This window comes from Schistocerca americana, chromosome 2 (genome assembly GCF_021461395.2).
Source record: "Schistocerca americana isolate TAMUIC-IGC-003095 chromosome 2, iqSchAmer2.1, whole genome shotgun sequence".
Lineage (NCBI taxonomy): Eukaryota > Metazoa > Arthropoda > Insecta > Orthoptera > Acrididae > Schistocerca > Schistocerca americana.
In genome coordinates this window covers 934,354,418-934,365,605 of record NC_060120.1, presented here as the reverse complement: position 1 = coordinate 934,365,605, position 11,188 = coordinate 934,354,418, and positions in this window count along the sequence as shown.

Genomic DNA, 11,188 nt, shown 5'->3' with positions numbered 1-11,188 from the left:
TACGCGATAGTCTTACAATTCACTCCTTTCTCTGTGCCTGCAGCATCTTTGGATTTGCGTATCTCAACAGAAAATCGCAAATCACTGCTTAGCAACGTAGCTTGGAACAACGGCCGAGTTTTTTGGTTGGGTTTGTGGCACTTGCTTCATGTTCTAAGACTCTTTGATCGCCAGAGATAACTCCTGTGTCTTACTTTTCTCTATTTGAAGTGTCAGTCGCACCGCAAACTGGTTTATCGTCATTCCATTCCCGTGGTCGGTGGATGCCACCTGACGTTTTATAAAATCGTCTCCATTACCGCCAATATGATGGCGAAAATTCAGCCTTCCTTAGGAAATTTTAACAAGGGCGTTTAAAGCAAGTTGCAACACATCTTTTAACTCATAAAAATCCTTGTTCTTTGAACGGATGTGAGTCGATTTTCAAATAATCTAGCTGCTTCCCACTGTTTCGAGGTTTACGTTATTAACTGTTCAGCTAAAGAGCAATAGGCAAACTTAATCCCTCTATATTTAAGCGAGTAATACTTGATATCGTTCGGATACAAGGCGTTTTCAGCAGTTCACCTATAGTCATTGCCATTCACACATTATGGATATTTTTTGTGCCGACTGCATTTCGTGACAGATATTAATTCATACTAACCTCTGTATTTTGTCTACCGTTAAATGTTCTTATATTACTAAACAACATATCCTGTTGGAGGGGAAGTGTACTGTGTCGAATAGTGGCATAATTTTTACACGTGAATTCCTCTTTATTCTCATTCTGCTTTAATGTTTAGATGTTCGCACATCAATAGTTTAAAATTCTAACACTGAAAAAAAAATCCACTTTTTGGCTACAGCCTTTCACTCTTAACTAATCATAGTTAGACAGTAGAGTACAACAATACTTTGTATTATTACGCTTAGAACAGTCTTTGCAGAAGACTAATTTCGTGTGTTTTAAGGTCGACCACAGCGTTCTAAAACGTTCATAGCGTATAGCCCCGTGTCCGTGCTTCGCAGTGATTTTTCGTGGTAGTGAAACGCAAGGGACTTTGAGTGCGTGTGTGGAGTATTGAGCAAGAGCACCGTCGTCAGAAAATGGAAATGATTTCCCTAATGCATCGTAGTGAGATGGTTAACATAATATTACAGAACTGTACAGCGATACAGAGAAATTAATTCGAATTTTTGTCAAAAGTGTTCAAAACGTCCCAGTCGTCGATTCTGTGTATATGATGTCTGTAACAAAGCTGAACACTCACTCGACTTAAAATGTTCACACGAATCTGTTCGAAGATTTGTTGATGCTAGCTTGTGATTCTAGTAAGTCAGCTAGTGATGTGGCTTATACACACAACTTAACACGACAAAATCTCTTAAGTAAAGTCCGGTGAGTATGACAAACATGACAAGAGTTCCTGATGATTACCATCAGCATGACTTAATCAAAATTTCGTCTCCTAATGCTGGAGACATCATCAGGGACTGTAAAGAGTCAGGCGGTTCTTAAAAATGGAAAAAAGCACGGAAAAACCGAAATGTTTATACGTTTCCGTGAAATGGTAGAGTCGTGAGGTCATCTGATAATGCCTAAGATTACGGTGTCGTTGCGACTTGTATGGAGCTTGTAATGGGTAAGAGTGGGCACTGCTCACTTTATTTTATCTTCTAGTGAAAAGGACCAATCTAAAGGGAAAGTATTCCTCCCATTCGAGAAACTGTCATATATTGCATCGGCAGTGCACCAAGAAGGCGCGGTAGTAACACAGTGTTTAAACCAAGAAGAAAGGTGTGTGAATATGAGGCGAATCCAGAAAGCAAGTTCCGGTAATAAAAACAAAACGGGTACAGATACAAAAAAATTATTCATTAGAAAATACTAAAAATCAATACTATCTTCCTACATAGCTCCTACAATTTTGTAGGCACTTTGCACAGCGTGGCACAAGTTTTGTATGCCTTCCTCATAGAATATTGCCACCTGTGTTGTCAATCATGCGGTAACTTGTTATTCGTGATCGTTGAGGTTGTTGAATTTTTGATCACCAAGGGAAGTTCTCTGATGTGGAGGCTGATCAGACTGACTGCAACTGAAGTCCTGTGAGAGGTGTCATGTATTCTTCTATTCTTCGCAGCAGTAGGTCGGGCGTTGTTATGAATCACAATAATACCGTTTGTGAGGCTTCCGCGGCGGTTATAGTGTTTAGCACGGAACAGTTTCATAAGCGTCTCACAGTAAACATTGGCACTCACTGTTTCACCTCGCGGTAAACATGCACCAGGAAAATGTCGTGTCCATGCCAAAAGGTTGTGCACATGACTTTTTGTGCTGTCAGTATTTGTTTGCCTTTATTCTTTACTGGTGACGCAGTGTCCCTCCATTCCATTGACAGTCGTTTCGACTTAGGGGTTTCATAAGCAACTGAAGTCTCATCCTAGCCAATATTAGAAAATTATCACGTGTTGTGCCTTGTCAAAAGGTCAAGTTCACTGCCTAAAAACTGTTTTATATGATGCTCTGAAAGAGGTTTTGGCAGCATACAAGCACTCAGTATTCAAAAATTGAGTTTTTCAGATACAATTGTTAGAAGAAGAGATCTTCACATTTTCTTAAAAAGATCGGATACTATTACTGTTTCCCTTTACGAGTTATTCAAATACACGAACCATTTCTTCATTAACCATGCATGTTCGCCCAAAAAAATTGTTCAAATGGCTCTAAGCCATCTCAGGTCATCAGTCCCCTAGACGTAGAACTACTTAAACCTAACTAACCCAAGGACATCAAAAAATGGTTCAAATGGCTCTGAGCACTATGGGACTTAACATATTAGGTCATCAGTCCCCTAGAACTTAGAACTACTTAAACCTAACTAACCTAAGGACATCACACACATCCAAGCCCGAGGCAGGATTCGAACCTGCGACCGCAGCAGCAGCGTGGCTCCTGACTGAAGCGCCTAGAGCCGCTCGGCCACAGCGGCCGGCCGTGTCCGCCCACTTCGTCGTAGTCACCTGATTCAACTGTCGGACCCACTCCCTTACCGGTGCACCACTCATTGCAGCTTCTTATTAAACTTTCGAAATCTATCGAAGAATATGGACTGATTTCGTGTTCTTTGCATTCAGAAATCGAATTATAGATCTAATCCCACAAAGAGCGCGATTTCCAATACACTTAACTATTCGGAAGAAGCTCTACGCAGCAGGAACAATACACAGATGACTAAAGATCGTGTCATCTCCTTCTCCTTGAATCAAAACAGTTACTTCACATGCACACTACTGTGATTGTACTGCTGCCGGCCGCGCGGAGTGGTCGCGCGGTTTGAGGCGCATTGTCACGGACTGCGCGGCCCCTCACGCCGCAGGTTCCAGTCCTCCCTCGGGCATGGATGTGTGTGTTGTTCTTAGCATAAGTTACACACATGCCCATAAATTAAGGATAATGTTGATACATGGTGAAACAACGCTCTGGTGGGCGGTTTTGCGGGTTTAAATCACCATGCGGTGCATTTGACCTGCGTTCTTCGCACAGTGGCGCTGGCAGCAATCCACATACGCAGAGGTGTGTTGGTGCATGTCAGAGTACGGTGCAGCGAGTAAGTATGCAGCCTTTTTTCAGGCGTGCTAATGGTGACTGTGTATTGAAAATGGCTCATACAACACCTATTGATGACGTTATGAGGGGTAGAATACTAGGGCGGCTGGAGGCTGGTCAAACACAGCAGGTCATAGCACGGGCCTTCTGTATGACACAAAGTGTTATCTCAAGATTAAGGCAACGATTACAGCAGGCAGGAAACGTGTCCAGGAGCTGCAGTACGGGACGTCCACAGTGTACAACACCACAAGAAGACCGATATCTAGCCGGCCGCGGTGGCCGAGCGGTTCTAGGCGCTACAGTCCGGAACCGCGTGACTGCTACGGTCGCAGGTTCGAATCATGCCTCGGGCATGGATGTGGGTAATGTCCTTAGGTTAGTTTTAAGTAGTTCTAAGTTCTAGGGGACTGATGACCTCAAATGTTAAGTCCCATAGTGCTCAGAGCCATTTGAAGACCGATATCTCACCATCAGTGCCCGCAGACGGCCACGGAGTACTGCAGGTAGCCTTGCTCGGGACCTTACCGCAGCCATTGGAACAATTGTCTCCAGACACACAGTCTACAGACGACTGAACAAACATGGTTTATTCGCCCAGAGACCTGCAAGGTGCATTCCACTGATCCCTGGTCACAGGAGAGCCCCTAAAGCCTGGTGTCAAGAACACAGTACATGGTCATTGGAACAGTGGTCACAGGTTATGTTCACAGACGAGTCCAGGTATAGTCTGACCAGTGATTCTCGCAGGGTTTTCATCTGGCGTGAACTAGGAACCAGATACCAACCCCTTAATGTCCTTGGAAGGGACCTGTATGGAGGTCGTGATTTGATGGTGTGGGGTGGGATTATTATTGGTGCACGTACACCCCTGCATGTCTTTGACAGAGGAACTGTAACAGGTCAGGTGTATCGGGACGTCATTTTGCACCAGTATGTCCACCTTTTCAGGGGTGCAGTGGGTCCCACCTTCCTTCTGACGGATGATAACGCAAGGCCCCATCGAGCTGCCGTCGTGGAGGAGTACCGTGAAACAGAAGATATTAGGCGATCGGAGTGGCCTGCCTGTTCTCCAGACCTAAGCCCGATCGAGCACGTCTGGGATGCTCTCGGTCGACGTATCGCTGCACGTCTTCAAATCCCTAGGACACTTCAGGAGCTCCGACAGGCACTTGTGCGAGAATGGGAAGCTATGCCCCAGCAGCTGCTCGACCACCTGATCTAGAATATGCCAACCTGTTGTGTGGCCTGTGTACGTGTACATGGTGATCATATCCCATACAGATGTCGGGGTACATGCGCAGGAAACAGTGGCATTTTGTAGCACATGTGTTTCGGGACGGTTTTCTCAACTTATTACCAATACCGTGGACTTACAAATCTGTGTCGTGGGTGATCCCTATGTGCCTGTACTATTAGCGCCAGTTTCGTGTAGTGCCACGTTGTGTGGCACCACATTTTGCAATTACCCTTAATTTATGAGCATGAGTGTAGTTTAAGTAGTGTATAAGTCTAGGGATCTATGACCTCAGCAGTTTGGTCCCTTAAGAATTCATACACATTTTACTGCTGCCGCGGAAATAAATACAAACAGTACGTACTTCCTGGTCGTATTTCGTATTTGAACACTGAAAATGACCTGTGTCCGCCGCGTGCCACAGCAGGAGTATACAATAGGACTAGTACACCCGGTCAGGTAAGAAGAGAAACCAGAAAACGAAGCACTAACACCCAGATTAAAGAACTGGAGTGTAATTGCCGTCTGGGAAACGCGGAAAAATCGGCTGTAGAATATCGAACACCGAGATCAGGGACCCACCAAATTCTTTTCTCCAATACTTTGGTTTTGTCATTATTATGTCTTCCACGTACAGAGAGATCATTCTTTTTGGTTCATCAGTCTTCTGTCTGGTTTGATGGGGCTAACCAGTAATTCATCTCCTACGCTTACATCTTCATCTCAGAGTAATACTTGCACAGAACGTCTTCAATTATTTGTTCGATGTATTCCAGTCTCTGCCTTTCCATACATTTAGAGGCCATATAATTCAAAGGCACAAAAACTTCTTTAACAGAAAAGGAGGAGGACTGAAATTAGACAGACTGTAGATCTCAGTATTGATTAAAACAAAACAGCAGCATTTCTTTCCAACTAAAAACTCCGTACTGCAGGTCAACGCGACACTGCCATCTTAGGCACCGGTCTAATAACTTCAGGACCCTACCATTTCGCAAATACGTAGAAACAGTTTAGTTTGCTAAGCTTGTTTAAGTTTTTAAGTACTATCGGAAACTTTAGAGACTGTGAATATGTCTCTTGCTTTCGGCGTAGACTCATGCCTTGGACCACGGCCTAATGCCGATATAGCACTTGTCAAATACGCAAATTCCGGCAGAGAAAGCCTGAATTCGTACTTTGTATCTGTTTTCCACACCATTCACATGAAATTTGCTTCATTAGGAAACAAGTTTCTCACTTAAAATATCCCCTTTGATATTCTGTTGGATGACTGGAGAAAACTCAAAGCAACTTCGACTCCGGGCCTTAGTTCTCTTAGCAAATGTAGCGTCAGTGTTTCTTCTTCATTCGTTTCAGTAAGATATTCCGAACTGGGACATCTCTGGCTTACGTAGAAAACTCAACAGCACACGCACAACCGTTTTACACTTGCAATTCGACAGAAATTACTGAATGTGCAGCTGGCACGGAAAGCCACGTACAATACTGCAGGATTAAGATCGTTGATTTTATTCGTGAGCCGAAGACCAAGCATAAATTAACTACACTGCTACCGACTATTAAGCATAAGCATACTCCGTCTTCAGGCCACAAGCGGCCCATAGGGACCATCCGACAGCCGTGTCATCCTCAGCTGAGGATGCGGATAGGAGGGACAGGTGGTCAGCACACCGCTCTCCCGGTCGTTATGATGGTTTTCTTTGACCGGAGCCGCTACTATTCGGTCGAGTAGCTCCTCAATTGGCATCACGAGGCTGAGTGCACCCCGAAAAATGGCAACAGCGCATGGCGGCCGGATGGCCACCCACCCAAGTGCCGGGCACGCCCGACAGCGCTTAACTTCGGTGATCTCACGGGAACCGGTGTTTCCACTGCGGCAAGGCCGTTGCCGCCGACTATTAAGTCTGTGGTACAAATAGGTCGTTTTTGCTGTCTATAGACAATTAATTATTTAAACCTTTGTTGCGATACAGTTTTACTTTGTTACAATCCGACTGAGTAATACTAATAAAAGAATCTGCAACAGGCAATGTCTGTTCTTGAATACTGAGTTCCAATGCTCTACTGTTAAAACTGTTTGATTTGTCCTTTACGTCAGAAGTAATGGTTTCTAGGGCATGCGAGCAATCTGGTCTGTTTTACTTGTATACTGTCTGATCAAATGTATCCGGATAGCCGGCCGCAGTGGCCGAGCGGTTCTAGGCGCTTCAGTCTGGAACCGTGCGACCGTTACGGTCGCAGGTTCGAATCCTGCCTCGGGCATGGATGTGTGTGATGTCCTTAGGTTAGTTAGGCTTAAGTTCAAATGGCTCTGAGCACAATGGGACTTAACATCTGTGGTCATCAGTCCCCTAGAACTTAGAACTACTTAAACCTAACTAACCTTAGGACATCACACACATTCATGCCTGAGGCAGGATTCGAACCTGCGACCGTAGCAGTCGCGCGGTTCCGGACTGAGCGCCTAGAACCGCTAGACCACTGCGGCCGGCTAGGCTTAAGTAGTTCTTAGTTCTAGGGGACTGATGACCTCAGATGTTAAGTAAGTCCCATAGTGCTGAGAGCCATTTGAACCATTTGTATACGGACACCCATTAGTGAGCATTAATATGACGCCTTGCACTCTGTTGTGGATACATTTACTGATGTTTCTGAATGTCTGCAGAGAAATGTCAGCCCATTCCTCTTCAGGAGACGAAAGCAGGCAAAGCGGTGATGTTATACGCCGATGTCTGGAGCGACGACAACGTTTTGACTCATTCCAAGGGTGTTCCATTGGGTTCAGGTCGAGATTTCGAGCAGACTAGTCCATTTCAGGGATGTTATTGTCCACTAAATGTTATTTCACAGATGCTGCTTATGAGAGAGTGCGTTGTCACGCTGATATAGCAATTATCTTCTCCGGACTGACCCTCTAATGCACACAGTACTCAGTCCTGTAGAATGTGTACATATCCTTCACATTTAGCGTTTCCTTAAGAGCAATAAGGGATCTACACCCCAAGCACGAAAGACATCCTCATACTCAAACACCATCTCTTTCGTACATCGCTTCTAGCACTACATATGACGGCATGTAGTGTTCTCCATGCATCCGGAAAATCCACTGTGGATTGCCACATGGTATAGCGAGATTCATCACTCCATATCATTCGCTTGCACCCTTCCAGTGCCCATTGACGTCGATCTTTAGACCACATCAAGCCTTGCTTACCACTGACAAGAAAAATATCTGTCTTATGAAGAGTGGTTCGACAAATGCACCCCAATATTTTTAGCCCCATAACCATGGTCATTGTGCTAGTTGGACTGCTGGTAGCTCTTTGGAACTCATTCGAATGATCCTTTCCGCTGACTTCTTGCGATTTCTACAACCGCTCTCCTCAATAACCGACGGTTCCTGTCCTCCAGTACACGAAGTCTGTCTGGTCTTGGTTTAGGTGTGGGTATTCCTTAGCGTTTCCACTTCTCAATCACATCACCAACAATCGACTTGGGCAGCTTTAGAAGGGTTGAAATGTCCCTGATGGATTCGTTACTCAGGTGAATTACTGAGTCTCCTCACTGACCCATTTAGCTGTTCAGTACTCCCTGTCTCCTTTGATATTGGTGGGTCCACCTCTAGCGCTCAATTCCACATTACGTAGCAGTATCCGAATATCTTCGATCACATGGTGTACTCAGACGACAAACCCTGGCTAATTGCATCATTCTCGTCATGTTGACATCGCGGTAAATATCTAACGTGAAATTCGTTGGCAGATTATTATGACAATAAAAAGCAAACGATCCTGTTCCCGAGTTACGAACTGTTTTTACTCAGACTCTCGGCACCAACTGTTAGCGTACAGGAGTACTACAAAGTTAGACACGTCGCTAACATTAGACGCAGTATTTTACCAATGACTAATTCGTGAATAATAGCGTCTTTATTGCGTCCTCAACATGATTTTTCCACTCATGAATTTTTCTCATTTCTGCACACGCATTCCCGAACGTGAACACACTAAACACTGTTGGCCTCTTCGGCCTATCCGTCTCATTTTTCCCTCTGTGACCGTCACAGCCTTTGGAGTGCCACGCTGGCGTCTCTCTAGCTCAGTGGCACCACCTGCCAGTCACAAAAGTGTTCACAGCAGAAAAACATGCGTTTCTCAGGTGATAACGTAACCAGCAAAATTCTTTTCCCAACAATTCCTTTCTTCACGGTACTCTTGTAACCAAATAATTAGATCAAAGTGGCAGTGAGTGCAGGAGCAAATTCAGATATTAGTTTGCACGTGTAAGATTAAAAACAACTGTCTTAATAGAAGGTGTGGTGAGAACTGAGGTGTCCAATTATATGGTCACCTAGAACAGAGACTGTGGCCAGTCCACTGATTTCCTTTTATAGAGGCATCCAGTGGGTGCCATGTGTGGTTATCATCATGGAATACATTTAACATCCAGTACATCGTTCACAAATGTTGTTACACAGATGGAAATGGAATTCAACCACAACATAAACCTTCTCTGGGCCTGTCGCCATCTCCACTAACCGCTGACTGCTGCACTCTATTAGAAGAAATTGGTAACTGGTGAGTCCAAACCAAAGATTTTGAGTGTCTCAGTTTGGAAGAAGACTTCAATAACATCATGTTGTTACAAATTTTCGTCTGTAAGACGCCTTGCATAAAAATGTCATGACTTAAATGAGCTTTTTTCCTGATCAGGTTCATACTATGTGTCATCCGGATAGTAAGGTGATATGTTAATCTGACAGATTTAATGTACCATTATTTAAAGAGCGAATACTGATTGCACTGATTGTTAATGCGTACTATCGTTGGTTATTCGACAGAAACCAGTTCTTTCGTCATTGGTCTTAAGCCTACTCCTTCTGACCTCCGTTAGTAACGCTGACTCTGCTTCTGATTTATAACAGAATTCTTAGCGCACTTAAGGGGAGACTCCACCCATAAATTTAACTTTTCTTCTACTTCGTTCCATTTCAACCGAGTTTTAAAATCATGTCTATCACGTAAATATGTAGCGATACCAAAGCTCTGAATTCCAGAACATCACTGATTTTTGAGTTTAGAATTTTTAGTATGATTTTCAACTGTATTTTTGAAAACGAACTTTTGGTTCTCAGTCCTCAGTTTTCATATTCCAGAACTTTTAAACACATTCACAAGACATAGTGCAACAGTCCTATGGATTCATTTTATGAAGAAAGTTATTAATTTATTTTCAGTGTTTTTCCCAAGCTTCAGACATAAATATTCTGTAATTATCTGTACATAAATGTAATAATCAAACAGACAAATTACATTTTCGACAATATTAATGCAAATATCTGAAGACTACTTCTTCTAAAAATTCATTGCGATTGGTTAACATTTAGGATGTAAAAGATGGCAGTGCCCTTAGAAAAACAAACTTACGGGAAAGTGAATGTTAAAATTTCATTAAAAAAGTAAGCGCTAGTACAAGACATATACCCATTAAAATTCACCAGCTTCGTATGTTTTCCATTCCTGCTCCTGTAACACCTCTCCTAGTAACTTCAAGACTAGGCTAGTTTTTTTCTTTACTGTAAATGATAACAGCCAGACAGTTGCAGGAAAAAGATTTATTAAAATTCTTGACCACGGTTTCGGTATACTTAAATATACCTTCATCAGAAGTAAAATACACTAAAATCACATTCTGCACTGGAGATACATAAAACAATTGTGCCAAAGGCGTCATTAGTAGTTTTCTTTAATCTATTTTCTTCCATGAAGCATCTAGCTGGATCCGTCGTTGATCTCTGGATAAACAGATCTTCTTCTGGGAAGAACTGAGAAACAGTTTCTACAAGACCCAAAAGTAGTTTTTTTTTCTTTTTTCTTCTTTGGGACCAGATGATACTGTGAAAAATTTCGTTTGCATTTAGCGTCCTGCCATCAGTGCATCTTGACAGTAGTGCATCTGATGCAAGTCCATGATACACAGGTACCATCTGGACCACTTTGGCGGCTGTCAGTTTGCCACGGTCCCTCCCGCAGTCCATATTTCAAATATTTGTTAGGTGTACTTGTAATTCGAATACAGCCAAAACATTTTGGGGTCTAACAGTAAACACTCCAAAGATTTGGAATAGCGATTAAAGTTGTTTTGAAAAAGGAATGAAGTTCTAGGGCGGAGTCGCCTCTTAACGTATGTCCTTAGTATCGACTTTGGGTACTTCTGTCTGCCTGGAATTATTTCATTGTATCGAGTGTACTTGAATATTTTGCGATGTTATCAGTCTTGGTTTATGTATCCGCTTTCCTGGAGCTGCTCTGGATCCTGTCGTCGTCGTATGCTCGTTCCAGGCAGTCGGTGTTCTT